This window comes from Ceratotherium simum, chromosome 15, assembly GCF_057802395.1.
Source record: "Ceratotherium simum simum isolate JZ-2026a chromosome 15, ASM5780239v1, whole genome shotgun sequence".
NCBI lineage: Eukaryota > Metazoa > Chordata > Mammalia > Perissodactyla > Rhinocerotidae > Ceratotherium > Ceratotherium simum.
Window position 1 is genome coordinate 20,817,573 of NC_141914.1, and position 19,276 is coordinate 20,836,848.

General features: G+C 35.8%; 1 long non-coding RNA gene across 1 annotated transcript; it reads left to right on the forward strand.

Annotated features, from left to right (window-relative positions):
* Window positions 1-1,340: 1,340 nt before the first annotated feature.
* On the forward strand, window positions 1,341-16,758 carry LOC147915130 (uncharacterized). The gene is made up of 3 exons (XR_015554384.1): window positions 1,341-1,425; window positions 2,034-2,129; window positions 16,522-16,758. It is a non-coding gene; the product is annotated as an uncharacterized LOC147915130 (long non-coding RNA).
* Window positions 16,759-19,276: the final 2,518 nt, after the last annotated feature.

Here is a 19,276-nt window from a genome sequence, read left to right on the forward strand (position 1 = left end):
GGGCTCTAATCCCATCAGGGGGGCCTACTCTCATGACTTATTCCAAACCCAATTACCTCCTCAAGTCCCCACTTCCAAATACCATCACGTTATGGGTTAAGGCTTCATCATATGAATTTTGGAGAGACACATTCAGTCCATAACACGCCTGAATAATCCAGGACAATCTCCCATTTTAAAGTCAGCTGATTAGCACACTTAATTCCATCTGCAACCTTAATTCCCCTTTGACATGTAGCCTAACGTTCACAGATTCGGGGACTCGGGTGTAGACATGTTTGGGGGACCATTTCTGTCTACCATACTGGCTTTCTCAAAACAATTAACTAGTAAATAGCTTGTAGGAGCTAGAAAATATTAGGAGGTATGCATCTCCACTACTTCTGATATTTCCTTCCTAGAAGAAATTCACTAACTGTGATTACTGGCTTCCTCCGCTCAGAGGAGATGGAATGATTTATCTGATTGGTAGATTTGGGAAGAACAAATTGGGCATGCTTGGCTCAGAGCCTTATTTCTTCCTTTTGGGAGTGAAATACTTACAGGGAACATTCATTTCCTCCTCCTCCAGGAACTCTGCCCCTGCTGGGAGCACACAGTGGATGGAGGGTTAGGGGTGAGGCTTCCCCTACGCCTGGGCTTCCTTCATGGGGGGTGAGTGGGGACGCCCACTAATTTTGGGGCTCAGTATCAGCAAGCCCTTTTGGCTAACAGATCTAAAGCCAAGTCCTCTGATTTGGCTTCTATCAGTAATAAAGGTGATATTTGCCTCCCAACTCTTTTGTTTTATTTCTCAAACTGTTTAGAATCTAGGTGAGAAAGAGAAGTAGCTATGTTGAGACTCCATCATAGACCTTGAGGGGAAGCACTTAATTCATATGAGGCTATTTACTTCCCCAGGATGCCTCATGTCTCCTCAAGTGATGTTTTTGAGAACGGAGCTTATGAGGGAAACAGTACACGGCACAGTGATGAAGAGTGCGGGTGCTGTACCGAGACTGCCTAGGTTCAAAGGCTGGCTCCACCGCTTAATGTTGTGTGCTGCTCGGCAAGGTACTTACCCTTTTTGTGCCTCCGTTTCCCACCTGTAAAATGGGAAGCTAATGCCTACATCTTAGAGTTGTTGTGAATACTAAGTGAGATCATAGAAGTAAAGCACTTAGAACAAAGCCTTAGCAACAGTGCAATCGTAAGCATTCAGTGCATGCTGAACATTATGTCTTATACACATTTGTATCCTCTATTGTATTTAGTAGAAGAATACTATAAAAAAAAATTTTTAATGAAACAGGGTTTTCTGCAGCAGAGACTATGTCTTACTCAGCTTTGTATTTCCAGGAAGAGTACAGCGCCTAGGACGGAACAGAGCTTAATACATGTTTGCTGTGTGAACAAATGAAATGGGAAATGAAGTTGAAAACTAAGGTAAGAAAATTGTTCTGCCACGTAAGACAATTTGCTTTACTAAACTTAACAGCTAATACTAGGGCTTAATTTCTACTTGGCCAGAAAGTCAACAAAATACATGTATTTTAAATTAATGGCAAATGCATTTTGTCCAATTTTGCATTGGAACCTGTATTCCAAGGATTTTACTATTGTATGATGTAATCATGAGTCATTGCTGCCCCCTAGTGGAAGAAAGACTGCAGTACACAAAAGGGTGATGTCCTTAGTTGGCTGACTTAACCTTCTTAAAATATAAAATAACTTTTCTGCTCAAATATTTTTCCAAATACTTTTATACATTTTCAAAAACTATTTAAAAATTTGAATTAATATCTCAGATAACAAATATATTTGCATTCATAATCTAGTCCCTTTAGGAATTCAATCACATTAATACAATCTGCACCAGTTGTAACAAATTGCAAAATAAATAGATATGTGAAAATTGTAACTAAAAAAAGTCACAAGTGGAAAATGCCATTTAGAAGTATAACAAGTCTCAAGGGTACCCCTGTTGTGCTATTACTTAAATATTTGTGGTTAATCTCTCTGGTTTCTAAGCTCAATTTTCAATCCGGTTTCAGATCACTGAAGTTCTACAGAGGAGTCACCAAGAATCCTCAATTCAATCCAAAAATTTTTCTGAGCATCTAAAATATGCAAAAGTTGGGGAAGAAAAGGTTGGTGAACTATACCAAAATGAAAAAGACATAATCTCTGCATGTAAAGAGAAAGGTACATAGACACATACACCACTAAATAAAATGGAAAGCAACTGTCAGAATATTGTTCTATTGGTGTTTGCTCCAGGAAAGTTAGGTAGTAAAGGAATGGGCTCTTGAAAATGATAAATCTTCGACAAAAATAAACAAAGGAAAAGTTACTTCAGATAGAGGGAAAAAGGTGAACTAAGACACATGAGTGGAAAAGTACAGATTGAATTTTGGAAAAGATCACTAGTCAGGTATGGTTGCAGTGGCAGGTGTATTCAGAAATGAAATCAGAAACAAAGGCTAGCTACAAATCATGGAGGTCTTGAATGCCATCCCAAGAAATCGGGACCTTGATCTCTCTGTCTTGAACAGTTACTGAAAATTTTACAAGAGGTCACAATAAGATCCACATTTTTAGAAAGAGACATTTTTGCTGTAATTCAGAAGATAAATTGAAACAGAGAAAGCCTAAAGTCAAAGAGATCAGTTTGAAGACCACTGCTGTGGTCCAGGCTAGAGAATCTGAACTCCAGCTGTAATAATGGCAGTAGAGAAAAACACACCCACGTAAGATGCTTCAGAAGGAAAACCAGAATTATTCAATAGTGGATTGACACAGGGTGTAAGATAGGAGAGGGCAATGAAAATAAGACAGAATATAGAGATCTTTGAGCTCTTGAGTCTGGGCAGCTAGAAAGATGTTGAAGCCAGTGAAGCAGAGATCACAGAGAAGGAGACAGTTTGACATTAATTCCCGCATGTTGCCTATTTGCCACATGTGGTTAAAATCAAAGTTGTTCTAGGATATACCACTTAGAAACGTTATAATTTATTATCATTTAAATAGAGGAAGGGGGGGAGATCAAAAATACGCTAGTTGATGATCAACTTACTTAAATTTTTAACAAAAATCTAAGTCACACACTGCCTCTGTCCTTAGGGTTTTCATTGGTAAAATAAAATGATGAAACCAGAATAAGTTTCTAAGGGCCATTTTAGATTTAAATTTTATGATTCTTTAGTCTTGTAATTAGTTAGGAATATGTGTTTGAGCCGACGTCCAGTAGGCACCTGATAATCCAGGTAATCTAGAGTTTATAGAAGGTATGGAAACTGTCTACAAAGAGGTGAAAACGGAAGTCCTGGAAAGGTAGAAACACATGAGATGACAGAACTCTATAGAGAAAGATAATGGACGAAGCCTGTGGATAGATCTTTAGGGAATCTGAGCATCCTATCTTGTGGAATGACACAACCACCTACCCAGTGACGCAAGCCAGACACAACCTAGACACCATCTGTGACTCCTTCTTCCTCACTACCCATCATCCAACTGATAATACTTCCCATCTGTCTACTTCTCTCCATCCCCACTGCCATTTCTCTAACTCAGGCCACTATTATCTCTTAACATAAGTGACTTCAGTAACCTTTTTTTGAGAAAAATAAGTTATTTTTTAAAGTAATGGTACAAAATTCATGGTACAAAAATACATGATACAAAATTTAAAAATTATCATAAGATATATAATAAACATTTCCCTCCCACCTCTGACCCCCAGTGACACAATTCCCTTAATAAGAGGAAACCAAGCTAACCAGTTCTGTGTGTCCTCCAAGAGAGATTTGACACATCTACAACCACATATGTATGTATGCTGGTTTTCCTTCCTCATTCTATTCACTCTGTTCTGTACCTTGTTTTGCCACTTAATAATACATCTTGGAGATCATTCCATGTAAGTACACGCAGAGCTCATTCTTTACAACAGCTGCACTGTATGGATATACTACATATGTTATAACTAAATTATATACATATATATAATATACAATATATATGTTATTCCCAATCATTTGCTTTTACAAATGATGTTACAACAAATATCTTTTCACTCACTTTATTTCTCACATTTGCAAGTATATATGTGGGCTTACTATAAGTTTATAATATATTTAATCTATTTCATTGGATAATATCTATTATAGACTCTATTCTATGATTTAATCATTTAACAATGATTAGATTAGTATTTTTCCATTTCCTTCGCACTCCCCTCCTCACACCAACACCTAATTTTCATGGGCTATAAGACTTTTCTTAGTACTTATCTTTAAAATTTTAAGTCTATTTATACTTCTATTGCTTCACTTACCAGCTTTAAGTAACTTTTGGCTTCCAAATATAAAAGGTGCTTACACATTGTTTCTCCTGCTTCTCATCTTTTGTCTATTCTATCATTTCCACCTTGTCTGAGTCTATAATATAGATTCCATTCTAACCATAGCCCCCATTTTTATTTCCATCTTGACCCTACATTTAATTGTACTGGTGCCTCCCTGCCACTCTTTTTGTCATAGTTTCTCCATTTATCTATGAGTTGTTGGAGTTTTCCCTTTAGAATATTCAAGAATGTCATCTGCCATAAAGACTCCTGGAAATTAAATTCTCTGGGTTTTTGAATGTTCAAAGATATCTGTTGTCTTTCTACTAGAATGATGACTTGCCTGTGAATACATTTCTGAGTACATTTTCTTCCCTTGAAGAATTTTAAGCTTGTTCCACTGTTTTCTAGTATTGATTGTTGCTGTAAAGAAGTCCGAGCCAGCCTTTTTTTTCTTATATGAAATTTGGTCTTTTTGCCTAGTTGCACAAGAGTCTCAATCTTCGAGGTCCAGTAATTTTGTCAGAATGTGATATCAGCGCTGACCAGTCTATGTCAAGTTTTCCTGGGACATAGCATGCCTTTCCCATAAATAGGGAATTTATATGTATTAACTCATTTATTTTCGTGGAAAACAATGAGGCGAGTACTATTATTGTCCTCATTTTAAACAGAGGAAATTGAAGGTGGTAAAGATTAAGAAATTGTCCAAGATAACAGAGCCAGTGGATATTGGATCTGCAGCTAGACCCCAGCACTCCAAAGGTCCTACAACAACAAACTGACTGGACATTATGCCACATTTATGTCACTGCCCCTCACCCCTCAACTTTGGGTTTAGTGCCTCACCTATATGTACAAACAGCTGTTTGTACTTCTCCCATCATGGCTCTTAACACATTGTATTATAATTGCTTGTTTCTGTTATCAGAGATCCCTTCTAGAATATGAGATTCTTGAGGTTAAAAACTGTATCTTGTCTTGTTTTCTGTTGTATCCACCTTGCCTGACACACAGCTAGTGCTCGATAAATATTTTTTGAAATGAAACATTATTTTCCCTGGATTAAGAAATGGGAGAATTTTTTAATAAGTAGGAGAACGTGAGAAGTGATCAGGATCGTAAAAAGCCCTCCCTCCGCTGCGTCATCAGAGATAATAACTGCTAATAGTATTAAAACTTTATCAATGCTAAGTCACTTACCAGTACTAGAAAAGTAGTCCCACCAGAGCAAAAGTCCCAGCAGAGACATCACCTCTTCTTACCTGAGAGAGGTGAGGAAAAGGAGAGAGGAAGATTCTATGTTGTGATAGCATTATAATAGACACAGTTCATATTTAAAGTTTTTTTAAATAGTAGCTTTTAGAAAGACCTCTTTGGATATGTGATTTGAGTACAAAATATTGGGATGGGAACCATTTCATTAGACTACTTAATTACACAGGAATCTTTAAAAAAGAATGGATTACCTAAAGCTAACCCAGATTTATATGGGATCACCTACAGTTGTCCCAACATAGATCAGGGTAATAGGATGGATGCTACTTCTCTGTCACAGCTGCCACCATCCAGGAGCTCTGACCTTCCTTCTCTCCTGTATTACTCCTTGAGTAAGTCATCTGCGTCAATTTCAACAAGTTATCAGAACAGTAATACATTCATCCAATCTTCCTTCCTCCTCGACCATAATCAGTAAGGAGTTACATTTTACAAGCTCTTTGCAGATTAGAAAAGAACAGATACGTTGAGTCTTTCCACTTGAAAGATGGCATTTACTGGTTTTCTTCAATAGGTCTAAATCTTTGTGATCTAGGATTAGAAAGTGGTTTCCTAAATGTGACACCAGAAGCATATGCCACAAAAGAAAAAATAAACAGAACTCCATTAAAATTTAAAACTTTTATATTTCAAAGCATATACTATCAAGAAAGTAAAAAGACAACACAGCATGGGAGTAAATGTTTGCAAATCATATATTTTATAAGGGATTTATATATAAAATATATAAAGAATCCTTACAACTCAAACAAGTAACCCAATTAAAAATGGGCAAAGAATCTGAATAGACATTTCTCCAAAGAAGATATACAGATGGCCGATAAGCACATCAAAAGATGCTCAACATCATTATCCATCAGGGAAATGCAAATTAAAACCACAAAGGTATACCACATCACACCTACTAATATAGCTAAAATAATAAAGACAAAATAACAAGTGATGATGAGGATGTGGAGAAACTGGAATCCTCATACACTGCTGGTGGAAATGTAAAATTGTACAGCCATTTTGGAAAACAGTCTGACAGTTCCTCAAAGATTACACAGAGATACAAAGAGTTATCATATGACCCAGTAATTCCACTCCTAGGTATATACCAAAGAGAAATTAAAATATACGTCCACATAAAAACTTGTACACTAATGTTCATAGCAGCATTATTCATAATAGCCGAAAAATAGAAACAACTTAAATGTCCATCAACTGAATGAACAGATAAACAAAACAGATAAACAAAATGTGGTATATCCAAATAATGGAAACATTTGGCAATAAAAAAAAAAGAAGGACTGACACAGACTACAATATTGATAAACCTTAAGAACATTAAAAGAATCCAGACATAGGTTATATTGTATGATTCCATTTATGTGAAATGTCCAGAATACGCAAATCTACAGATACAGAAAATAGATCAGTGATTGCCTGGGGTTGGGGTGAAGTGGGGGGTAGGCAGGAATGGAGAATGACTGCTGATGTGTACAGGTTTTCTTTTGGGAGTGTAAAAAATATTCTAAAATTAGATTGTAGTGATGGTTGCAAAACTCTGCAAATATATAAAAACCATTGAACTACACATATTAAATGAGTGAATTTTATGGTATGTGAAATATATGTTAATAAAACTATTTTTTAAAATACATAAAGTATGTAAAACACTTAGCCCTGTGCTTAAAGAACAAGAAATTCCCAGACACCAACCAAAAAGAGCAAAGCAAAGCAAAAACAGAAGAAAGTCATCTTCCCTAATCCAAACCACGGATTCTTAACTGGGTCTAAGGATAGGCAAGAATGACACCTGACCCTAGGCCAAAGTTGCTTTCACTTTGATTTTACTCATAAAGCAATAAATAAACAGTGTAAAGAATATAAATAAGAAAGGATCCAAAAAGGTCAACTTGGCACCCCACTAACCCATTTGTATGTCATGGATGCTCACCCAAAATTTAGTGGTCTTGGCAGTCCATACAGAGTTAGATACTACAGGACACAGGAGCATAAAATTGTAAACTCACTGTCTATTTTATTATAGCCTTAACACCCAAAAATGACTCACAATAGAATTGATAAACAAAAGAGGTGTTTCTTTAAAAAGGCACTACAAAGAAACATTGAAAAAAAATTCTAGAAAGAAAGTATAACTAGTGAAATAAGTCAGAGGAAGAAGGTCAAATACCATATGATTTCCTTCATTAAGTAGTAGAAAATAACAACAATAAACAAACACATAGAGACAGAGATTGGATTGGTGGTTACCAGAGGGGAAGGGGGGAGGGAGGATGGTGAAAGGGATAATTCGGCACATGTGTGTGGTGATGAGTTGTAATTAGTATTTGGGTGGTGAACATGATGTAATCTATGCAGAAATAGAAGTATAATGATGTACACCTGAAATTTATACAATGTTATAAACCAATGTTACTGCAATAAACAAAAAATTTTAAAAAAAAAGAAAGTATAACTGAATGCAACCAAGAAAGAAAGAGGACTCAATATTGAAAATTAAAGAAGAAATATAAGCATATATAGAGGAGAATGAAATATTACAAGAAAATACTTTACGCTCAATAAATTTTAAATTTGAGAGAAAATGGAATATTTTTCTAAGTAAAGTTGAATTATCAAAATTTTTTCAAGTAGAGGGAGAAAATCTAAATAGACCAATAACCATAGAATAAATTGGAAAACCTATAAAAGATCTGTACACACCACAATGATAACCCCCATCCCCTGCCAAGGAACCAGACTATGTGATTTTATAGGTGAGTTTTAGCAAAGCTTGAAGAAAAGATAGTTCATATATAAACTGCTTCATGGCACAGAAGAAGACAGTAAGCTTCTTAAATTATTTTATAAAGCCACCATAATCCTGATACCAAAACTTGACAAATATAAAACAAGAAAAAGTAACAATAGACCAATCTCACTGGTTAATAAAATACAAACATCCTAAATAAAATATTAGCAACCTATTCCAGCATTGTATTAAAAGATCAATGTAAGATGACCAAGCAAGGCTTCTTCCAGGTATAGGTAGCTGATTTAACATTTAAAAGTCTACTGACGTGGGGCTGGACTGTGGCGTAGTGGTTAAGTTCGGTGCTCTGCTTTGGCAGCGGCCCGGGAATCAGTGGTTGGGATCCTGGGCGTGGACCTGCTCACCGCTCATCGAGTCATGCTGAGGCAGCATCCCACATAGAAGAACTAAAAGGACCTACAACTAGGATATACAACTTCGTACTGGGGCTTTGGGGAGAAAACAGACAAAAAGAAGAAGATTGGCAACAGACGTTAGCTCAAGGCCAATCTTCCTCAAAAATAAATGAATAAATAAATAAATAACTTGAGAAAAATATTTGCAACATATTTGAAAGATATGATGTCCTTAATGTATAAATATTATTTAAAAAAAAGAAAAAATCTACTGATGTAACTACATGAATAAATTAATGGAGACAATCCTACAATTATTTCAATAAATGCTACAAATTATCTGATAAAATTCAAAAGTCAATTAAAATCCTTTGTAAAACAAATAGAAAGAAACTTCCGTATCACAGAAAAAGAACATATATGTATATATTCTTATATATATATCAGAAACCAAAATTAAGCATTGCACTTAAAGGGACATTCCCATTATATTCGGGAATAAAATGAAGACATCTGTAATCTTCATAATTATTAAACATTGTTTGGCAGCCTTATTCAATATTAGAAAAGAAAAAGAATAAGAGGTATAAATATTATAAAGGAAGAGGAAAAATTATCATTACCGTTGTCTATTAAGAAAAATGAAACTAATCTGAAAATCTATTTAATCTAATAAGAAAATAAAATGATTGCATGATAAAACAGAAACAGAAATTATCTTTCTTACATATTAGCATTAGCCATTTATAAAATATATTAGAAAAAAATCTAATTCACAACAACTATAAAACTCATAAATTACATAAGAATAACTTTTTAAAACAAACATAGTCAACGTGTAAGCCAAAACGTCCAACCATTACCAAGGGACATAAAAGATGACTTTAATGAATTTACATTAAAACTCATGACAACTGCTATTTACTTGCTGACTGCTAGGCACTGAGCTAAATTTTGTATAAACATATCATTCACTCATCTCAACAACTCAGTTGAGTAGTTATGTTTATCTTCATTTTACAAGTGAAAACACTAAAGATCACAGAGGACAGGTCACTTGCCTAAGGACACACAGCCTTTAAATTGGGAAGACAACATTCAAATCCAGTTTTGTCTGGCTAAAGGTCTGGGATCTTAGTCACTATGTAATACTAAAGAGATTGAAAATTAAAATGGGTGGAGGAACCAATCAGGTAGCTTAAATGATTAAGGGGCAGGAGGGAAAGTGTGGGCAAACTGAAGAATGTATGTCTTGCCTGAACTGGGCAACTGCTACCCACCAGGCAATTGTTGACATGTGGGCCCAGTATTGACAGATTTTCCAATTCTCCAAAAAAAGCTGAAATCTAATGTGATGTGCAATGTTCCATTTTCAAAACTCAAGGGGGGATAGGGAGTGACGTCAGTCAAAGTGGCGGAACAGGTAGCTCCTAGGGCCTGTCCCTCCACAGAAACAATGAAAAAATAAGCAAAAGCTGTCAGTCAACTTTTTTGGCACTCTGGAAAACAGACAAAGGTTTACAGCAACCAGGTGAATACTGAATCAAGAAAGAGGCGACTGACAAACACTAGGAAAGCCTTGCAGAGTTTTCACTTGTCCTTACTCCCTACTTCTCAACTCAGCAGTAGTTTTGAAGACAGGAGCCTGTATTCACAGTGTGGGACCATAACCTCTGGTTCCAAAGGGAGCAGAGCACAACTTGTTCTCAAACAATTGTGTTTCTCTGCTTTGACTTGTCTAAAGGCTAGCTGAAGTATTGACACAAGGTATCTAATGGATAGAATATCTAGACAGAAGATCAATAAGAAAATAGAAGACTTGAACAACACTGTAAACCAACTAGACCTAACAGACATATAAAGAACATTCCACTCAACAATAGATACACATTCTTCTCATGGAATATTCTCCAAGATAGACCATATGTTAGACCACAAAACAAGTTTTAATAAATTTTAAAAGATTGAAATCATATAAAGTATCTTCTCTGAACACAATGAAATGAAGCCAGAAATCAGTAACAAAAGGAGAACTGGAAAATTCACAAATATTTGGAAATTAGCACACTTTTAAATAACCAGTGGGTCAAAGAAAAATTACAAGGGAAATGTGCTACCTTGAGATGGATGAAAATACCTTGTGATAGATGAAAGTAAAAACACAACATACCAAAACCTATGGGATGCAGGGAATGCAATGTCCAGAAGGAAATTTATAGATATAAATGCCTATTTTAAAAAAGAAGAGAAGAAAGATCTCAAATCAATAACCTAACTTTACACCTTAAAGAAATATAAGGAGAAGAGCAAACTAAACCTAAATCTAGAAGATGGAAGGAAATTCTATTTTAAAGAATAAAGCAGAGACAAATGAAATAGAGTATAGAAAAACAAGAGAGGGAATCAAAAAGACAAAAAGCTAGTTTCTTGAAAAGATCAACAAAATTGACAAACCTTTAGCTAGGCTGACAAAAAAAGAGAGAAGTAATAAATAACTAAAGCCAGAAATGAAAGTAGGGACATTACTACCAACTTTACAGAAGTAAAAATGATTATAAGGAATACTATGAACAAGTGTACAGCAAAAAAAATTAGATAACATAGATGAAATAGACAAATTCCTAGAAACGCACATACTACCAAACTGACTCAAGAAGAAAGAAAATCTCAATATACCTGTAACACATAAAGAGATTGAATCAGTAATCAAAAACCTCCCAAAAACAATAAAAAAAACTCAGGAACATATGACTTGACTGATGAATTCTACTGATCATTTACTGAAAAATTAACACCAATCCTTCTTAAACTCTTTCAAAGAATGAAAGAGAAGGGAATATTTTCTAACTCATTTTATAAGCCAGCATTACCCTGATATCAAAGCCAGACAAAGACATCACAAGAAAAGAAAACTACAGACTAACATCTCTTATGAATATAGATGCAAAAATCCTCAACAAGTACTAGCTAGCCAAATCCAGAGCATATTAAAAGCATCACACTCCATAATCAAGTAGAATGTATTCTAGGAATGTAAGGGCGATTCACCATACAAAAATCAATCAATATAATACACAACATGGATAGAACGAAGGATGAAAAAACCACATAATCATTTCAATTACTGCATAAAAACCAATTCAAAAAATCCAATACCCTTTCATGATAAAAACACTCAGAAAACAAGGAACAGAAGGGCACTTCCTCAATCTGATAAAGGGCTTTGATGAAAAACCCATATTATACTCAGTAGTGAAAGCCTTCTCCTTATGTTCAGGAACAAGACAAGGATGCCCACTTTCAGAACTTCTATTCACCATTGTCCTGGAAGTTCTAGGAAGAGTAACTATGCAAGAAAAAGAAATAGGCATCCAAATTCGAAAAGAAGAATAAAACCACTCCTATTCACAGATGACATGTTCTTAAATATACAAAATCCTTTAAAATTCACAAAAAAACTATTAGAAATAATAAGTAAATTCAGAAAAGTTGCAGGATACAAGATCAACTCACAAAAATCAGCCATATTTCTATATACTACCAATGAACAATCCAAAAAATGAAATTAAGAAAACAATTGTATTTACAATAGCATCCAAAAGAATAAATACCTAGGAACAAATGAAGCCAAAGAGTTGGGGGTGAAAGACTCGTACACTGAGAACTATAAAACATTGCTGAAATAAATTAAAGAAGACGTAAATAAATGGACAAACATCCCATGTTCATGAATTAGAAGACATAGTATTCTCAAAATGGCAATACTAACTCAAAGCAATCTACGGATTCAATGCACTCCCTATAAAAATTCCAACAGGCTTTTTGCAGAAATGGAAAAGCCAATCCTAAAATTTATATGTGACTTCAAGGAACCCTAAATATTCAGAACAATATTGAAAAAGAAAAATAAAGTTGGAGAACTCACACTTCCCAATTTCTAAACTTACTATAAATCAACAGTAATCAAAACAGTGTGGTACTGGCATAAGGATAGATGTATAGACCAATAGAATAGAATTGAGGGTATAGAAAAAACCCCTCAAATTTATGCATGTAATGGACTAAATTGTGTCCCCCTCAAATTCATATGTTGAGGCTTTAACCCTTACTACCTCAGAGTATGACCGTATTTGGAGATAGGGCCAAGCGGTAATTAAGTAAAACTGAGGCCATTAGAGTGGGCACTAATCCAATCTGACTGGGGTCTTTATGAGAAGCTGGCCATCTACAAACTAGAGAGAAATCTTAGGAGGAACCAACCTGCTGACACTTTGATCTTGGACTTCTAGCCTCCAGGACCATAAGAAAATGAATTAATGTTGTTTTAAGCTACCCAGTCTGTGGTATTTTGTTATGGCAGCCCTAGCAAACTAATATAATGGCCAATTGGTTTTTAACAAGGGTGCCAAACAATTCAACAGGAAAAGAATTGTCTTTTCAACAAATGGTTCTAGGACAACTGGGTATCCACATGCAAAAGATTGAAGTTAGGCCCCTACCTCACCACATAAAAATTAACTCAAAATATATCAAAAATATAAATATAAAAGCTAAAACTATAAAACTCTTAGAAGGAAACATAGGTCTAAGTCTTCATGACCTTGGATTAGATAATGTTTTCTTGAATATGACACCAAAAGCACAAGTAACAAAAAAAAATAGATAAATTGGAGTTCATCAAAATTTAAAATTTTGTGCACCAAAGGACACTATCAAGAAAGTGAACACAGCATGGAAGAATATATTTACAAATCATATATCTGATAAGGTCTAGTAGCCAGAATATGTAAAGAACTCTTACAACCTCCAAAAGACAAACAACTCAATTAAAAACTAGGCCAAGGGAGGCTGGCCCGGTGGTGTAGTGGTTGAGTTCGAGTGCTCCGCTTCAGCGGCCTGGAGTTCACAGGTTCGGATCCCAGGCGCGGACATATGAGCCGCTTATCAAGCCATGCTGTGGCGGCGTCCCATGTAGAGTGGAGGAAGATGGGCAAGGATGTTAGCCCAGGGCCAGTCTTCCTCAGCAAAAAGGAGGAGGATTGACATCGGATGTTATCTCAGGGCTGATCTTCCTCACAAAAAAAATAGGCCAAGGATTTGAATAGACATTTCACCAAAGAAACTATAAAAATGACCAACAAGCACAGAAAAAGATGCTCAACATCCTTAGCCATTAAGGAATCAAAATCACAAAGAGATATGACTTCACATTCAGTATCGTGGCTATAATCCAAATATGAAAAATAATGTGTTGGTAAGGGTGTAGAGAAATTGGCACACTTATACAGTGCCAGTGGGAATATAAAATGGTGCAGCTGCTGTGGAAAACAGTCTGGCGGTTCCTCAAAGGTTAAACTGAATTACCATGATTCAGCAATTCACGTCAAAGAATTGAATATACTGCAAAGAATTGAAAACAAGAACCCAAATACTTGCACACTGATGTTCATAGCACAAAGGTGAAACAAACAAACGTCTGTCAACAAAAGAATGGATAAACAAAACGTGGTATATACATTACAGTGGAATATTAGTCAGCTATAAAAGTGAATAAAATACTAATACGTGCTACAACATAGATGTACCTCAAAAACATTATACTAAGCAAAAAAATCCAGTGACAAAAGACGACATATTGTATGATTCCATTTAAATGAAAAATCCATTATAGATAAATCCATAAAAAAAGAAAGCAGATTTGTGGTTTCAAGGGATTGTGGGGAGAGGGTAATGAGGAGTGACTGCTTAATGGGTACGAGGTTCTCTTTGGAGGTGATGAAATGTTTGGAACTTGATAGACATGGTGGTCGCACAACATTGTGAGTGTACTAGATGCTACTGAGTTGTACACTTTAAAGTGGTTAATTTTATGTTATGTGAATTTCACCTCAAAAAAATACACCAGGGGCCGGCCTCGTGGCTTAGCGGTTAAGTGTGCGCGCTCCGCTACTGGCGGCCCGGGTTCGGATCCTGGGCGCGCACCGATGCACCGCTTCTCCGGCCATGCTGAGGCCGTGTCCCACATACAGCAACTAGAAGGATGTGCAGCTATGACATACAACTATCTACTGGGGCTTTGGGGGAAAAAAAAAAAGGAGGAGGATTGGCAATATATGTTAGCTCAGAGCCAGTCTTCCTCAGCAAAAAGAGGAGGATTGGCATGGATGTTAGCTCAGGGCTGATCTTCCTCACAAAAAATAAATAAATAAATAAACAAATACACCATTACTTCATTTGAAAGGTATTCAGTTATCAGATTCCTTCCTATTCTCCAATAACATTAAAATAGCAACTAAACATCAAATGTTAAAAAAAGAAAAAGAAAAACGTTATGGGAGCTGTGTTAGTTTGCTAGAGCTGCCATAACAAAATACCACAAACTGGATGGCTTAAAACAACAGAAATTTATTTTCTCACAGTTCTGGAGACTATAAGTCCAAAATCAAGGTGTCAGCAGGTTTGGTTTCTCCTGAGGCCTCTCTCCTTGGCTTGCAGTTGGCCCTCTTCTAGCTGTGTCCTCACATGGCTTTTTCTCTGTGCTAACACCTCCCTGGTATCCCTTCCTCTTCTTATAAGGTCACCAGTCATATTGGATTAGGGCCACCCTTATAACCTTATTTAACCTTAGTTACCTCTTTAAAGGCCCTGCTCCAAATATAATCACATTGGGGATTAGGGCTTCAACATGTGAGTTTTGGGGGAATACAATTCAGTCCATAATAGGTGCCAATAAAATGGCATCAGCAAGCCAGATTCACACATCTTCTGCCTGGAAGTTTTTTCTCAAAAAATATTTAAATTTAAACAATTCCAATCAAAATCCAACAGGCTTTTTGTGGATGCTATTTTTGGAATTGGACAAAATTATCCTAAAGTTCACTTGGAAGAACAAATATATGAAGTAGTCACAAATTATTTTTAAAGAAAACTAATGAAAGGGTATGAGATATTAATGTGTATTATATTAAGGTACAACAATAAAAACAGTATGGTAGAAACATCAGAACAGATCATTTTTTCTTGATGTAACAGGAGTAAAATGCCCAGAAATAGACTCAAGTATGTATTCAAGTGTGGTATATGGAAAAGCTAGTATTTAAAGTAGGTGGATAAATAATTATTTTTTCAAAAAAAATGACATTGGAATATCTAGCTAATGTTTTAAACATAAGATTAGGTTAGATTCCTATCTCATACCATATACCAAAATAAAATGCAGAAACATTAAAGGTTTAAAGATTTAAAAAATACACACACACACGTGTGCTACATAAAGAAATCAATGACCTTGGATCATTAAGAAAATCAATAAGAAAAAGACAATCCAATACAAAAATGGGCAAAAGATGTGAACAGGCACTTCATAAAAAAGGATATCCAAATGGCCAATAAGCGTCTGTAAGGGCTCAACATCATTAGTCATAGGAGATATACACATGAAAACCCCAATGAGAACCAACACACCAGAACAGCCACCAGTAAAAGGCAAGCATGTAGAGCAACTTGAACTCTTTTTTACATCGCTGGTGAGAGTGTAAATCAGTGCTACCATTTTGGAAAACTCTCTGGCAGTGTAAGTGAGCATAAGTGAGGCCATCTTGTTACGCTGAATGGCCCCAGCCCCTCCTCTGTGTGACTACTTGCTGCTCTGCATGTACTCTAAAAAATTCACATGCTCTCCTGATTTATGGCCTCTGCTTACATATGTATTCCCCAATACCTTGATAAATTAAAACTTTGTTCTGTGAGTTTCTTTCCAGGAACAAGCTGACCACAAGTGGGAAACACACCTACAAGGTATCCATCACAGCTGACAGAAGAATGGGACAATGTGATGCCTGGAGCCCGTCATTCCTGCAGACCAACATCCCTGGACCCCCTCCTTGCTGCCCATTTTCCCTATATAACTGCCTCAAGATTCTGTAATCCTTGAAGATGGTTTTTTTGAGACATCTACCCTTTTCCCTATTATGCTGGATAATCAAATTAAAACTTCCTTTCTCGATACCTAACTTGTTGTGATTGATTGGCTCAGATGGTGTTGAGCAGAGCGAGCCCATTGCTCGGTAACAGCAGTATTTACTAAAGCCAAACATGAGCCTATCCTATAATCCAAGAATCCCACAATCTGGTGTATCCCAAGATAAATGAGCACTTATGGCCACCAAAAGACATGTACAAGAAAGTACTTAATAGTTCCAGGTTGTAAACAATCCAATGTCAATCAAGATCAGAATTAAAAATAGTTAGTGGTATAATACAACAGAATACTGCATAGCAGTGGAAAATAATTATCTACTGCTACATGTAAGAATATAGATGAGTTTCACAGACATAATGTTGAGTAAAAGAGGCCAAAACAAGAGTCATATTATGTGATGTTCAAAAGCCAGAAAATCTAAGCTATCGAGACAGAGATCAGAACAGTACTTAATTTTGGGAGGACGATTCATTGGGTGGAACCATGGGGGAACCTGCTGGAGTATTGGAAACATTCTATATCTTGATCTGGATGGTGTATACATACATGTATACATATGGAAAAATTCATAAAGCTGCACACTTAAGTTTTAACTCTCTGTAAGAAAAAAAGAAATACACACATACTGAAAAGTACTAAAAAAATATATGGGTAGGGAACATTTATATAATCTTAAAGAGATAGAGAAGGTCTTCTTAAGCATGACCCCAAAGATAAAAACTGCAAAGAGAAAAGTGAATTTAAATTCACAGAAATAAAAAATATAAAACTTCTACATGGCAAACAAGCCAGGAAAATTTATTTGCAACTTATATAACAAAGAATTAAATTTTTTATACAGAAGAACGTCTTACAAATCAATAAGGAAAAGACAAGTGCATGACTAGGACATTTACAAAAAAAGAAATAAAAATAGCCATTAAACATATAAAAAAGAGTACAAATTAAAACAAGATACTATTTTTCACTTATTAGATAGGCAAAAATAAAAAATATATACAGAATTGGTGTTGGTATAGGGAAATAGTATTCTCATATATTACTGGTGGAGCTATAGATTAGCTCAGCTTTTCTGAAGGGCATTTTTAAATATAATACTTTCAGGCCGGCCTGGTGGCTTAGCGGTTAAGTGCGCACGCTCTGCTGCTGGCGGCCTGGGTTCGGATCCCAGGCGCGCACCGATGCACCCCTTCTCCGGCCATGCTGAGGCTGCGTCCCACATACAGCAACTAGAAGGATATGCAGCTATGACATACAACTATCCACTGAGGCTTTGGGGGAAAAAAAAATAAGTAAAGAAAATTTTTTAAAAAAGCGAAAACTTTAAAAATAAATAAATAAATAAATATAATACTTTCTTTTAAAGATTTTATTTATTTATTTTTTCCCCAAAGCCCCAGTAGATAGTTGCATGTCATAGCTGCACATCCTTCTAGTTGCTGTATGTGGGACGCGGCCTCAGCATGGCCGGAGAAGCAGCGCGTCGGTGCGAGCCCGGGATCCGAACCTGGGTCGCCAGCAGTGGAGCGCGCTCACTTAACCATCAAGCCACGGGGCTGGCCCCAATATAATACTTTCAAAAGACCAAAATGAGCACATTTCCTTAACCAAGCAATTCCACAACTAAAAATTTTCTTAAGGAAAAAAAAATATGACAAGCTTATAAAATGTTTGTACAATGATGGTCAATGCAGCACTGTTAAAGCAACAAAATAAATTCATATAACAGATTACATATAAATTTTGAAATAGCTACTCTTTTGACGCACATATGAGCTAATTATATATATCTCATTTAGTTGTCACAAGAACTCTGAGAGCTATTATGTTATTCCCATTTTCCTCTGCAGATGAGAAAATTGAGGTTCAGAGAAATAATGAGATTCACTCAAGCTCAGCAATTTAGTAAGTGGCAGATATAGAATTAGAACAAATTTGGTCTGACTCTAAAAGCCAGGGTTCTTTAATTTAGATTACATTTATTGACAAGGAAAAACATTTATACCACAGTGTTAAATGAAAATCAGTTTATAGAACAGCTGCACTTTTTGATTCCATTTTGTAAAATATACACATACCTATAGACGTTAGATGTGTAGATTTGCATGGGGAAAATTCTAGAAGGATATACATCCAAATGTTAATGAAAGTTACAACTCAAGTGTTTGGGGAATTTTTTTCTTCATGCTTGTTTTTCTTACTTTTCTACAATGATTACATTTAATTTATAATCTAAAAAACCAATGCCCTTTGAAGTTGCAAACCACAGACTATCACCTATTTTACTCCAAAAACAGTGTCCATTTGCTCTACACATTTTGAAATAAATAAGGCAGATCATTCATATATTTATATTCAACAAACACGTCTTGAGCACCTACTATGTTCTAGGTACTGCTGCATGATTTTGCTTCAGTGTACCTAGATTCTCCTTTCTGCTCCCAAGTCTGGTTCCTAACCCTCCCCTTCCCTTCTGCTATAAAAACCATTGGATGGTGTGATTTTAGAACCCATCCTCACTGCATCTCCTCTCC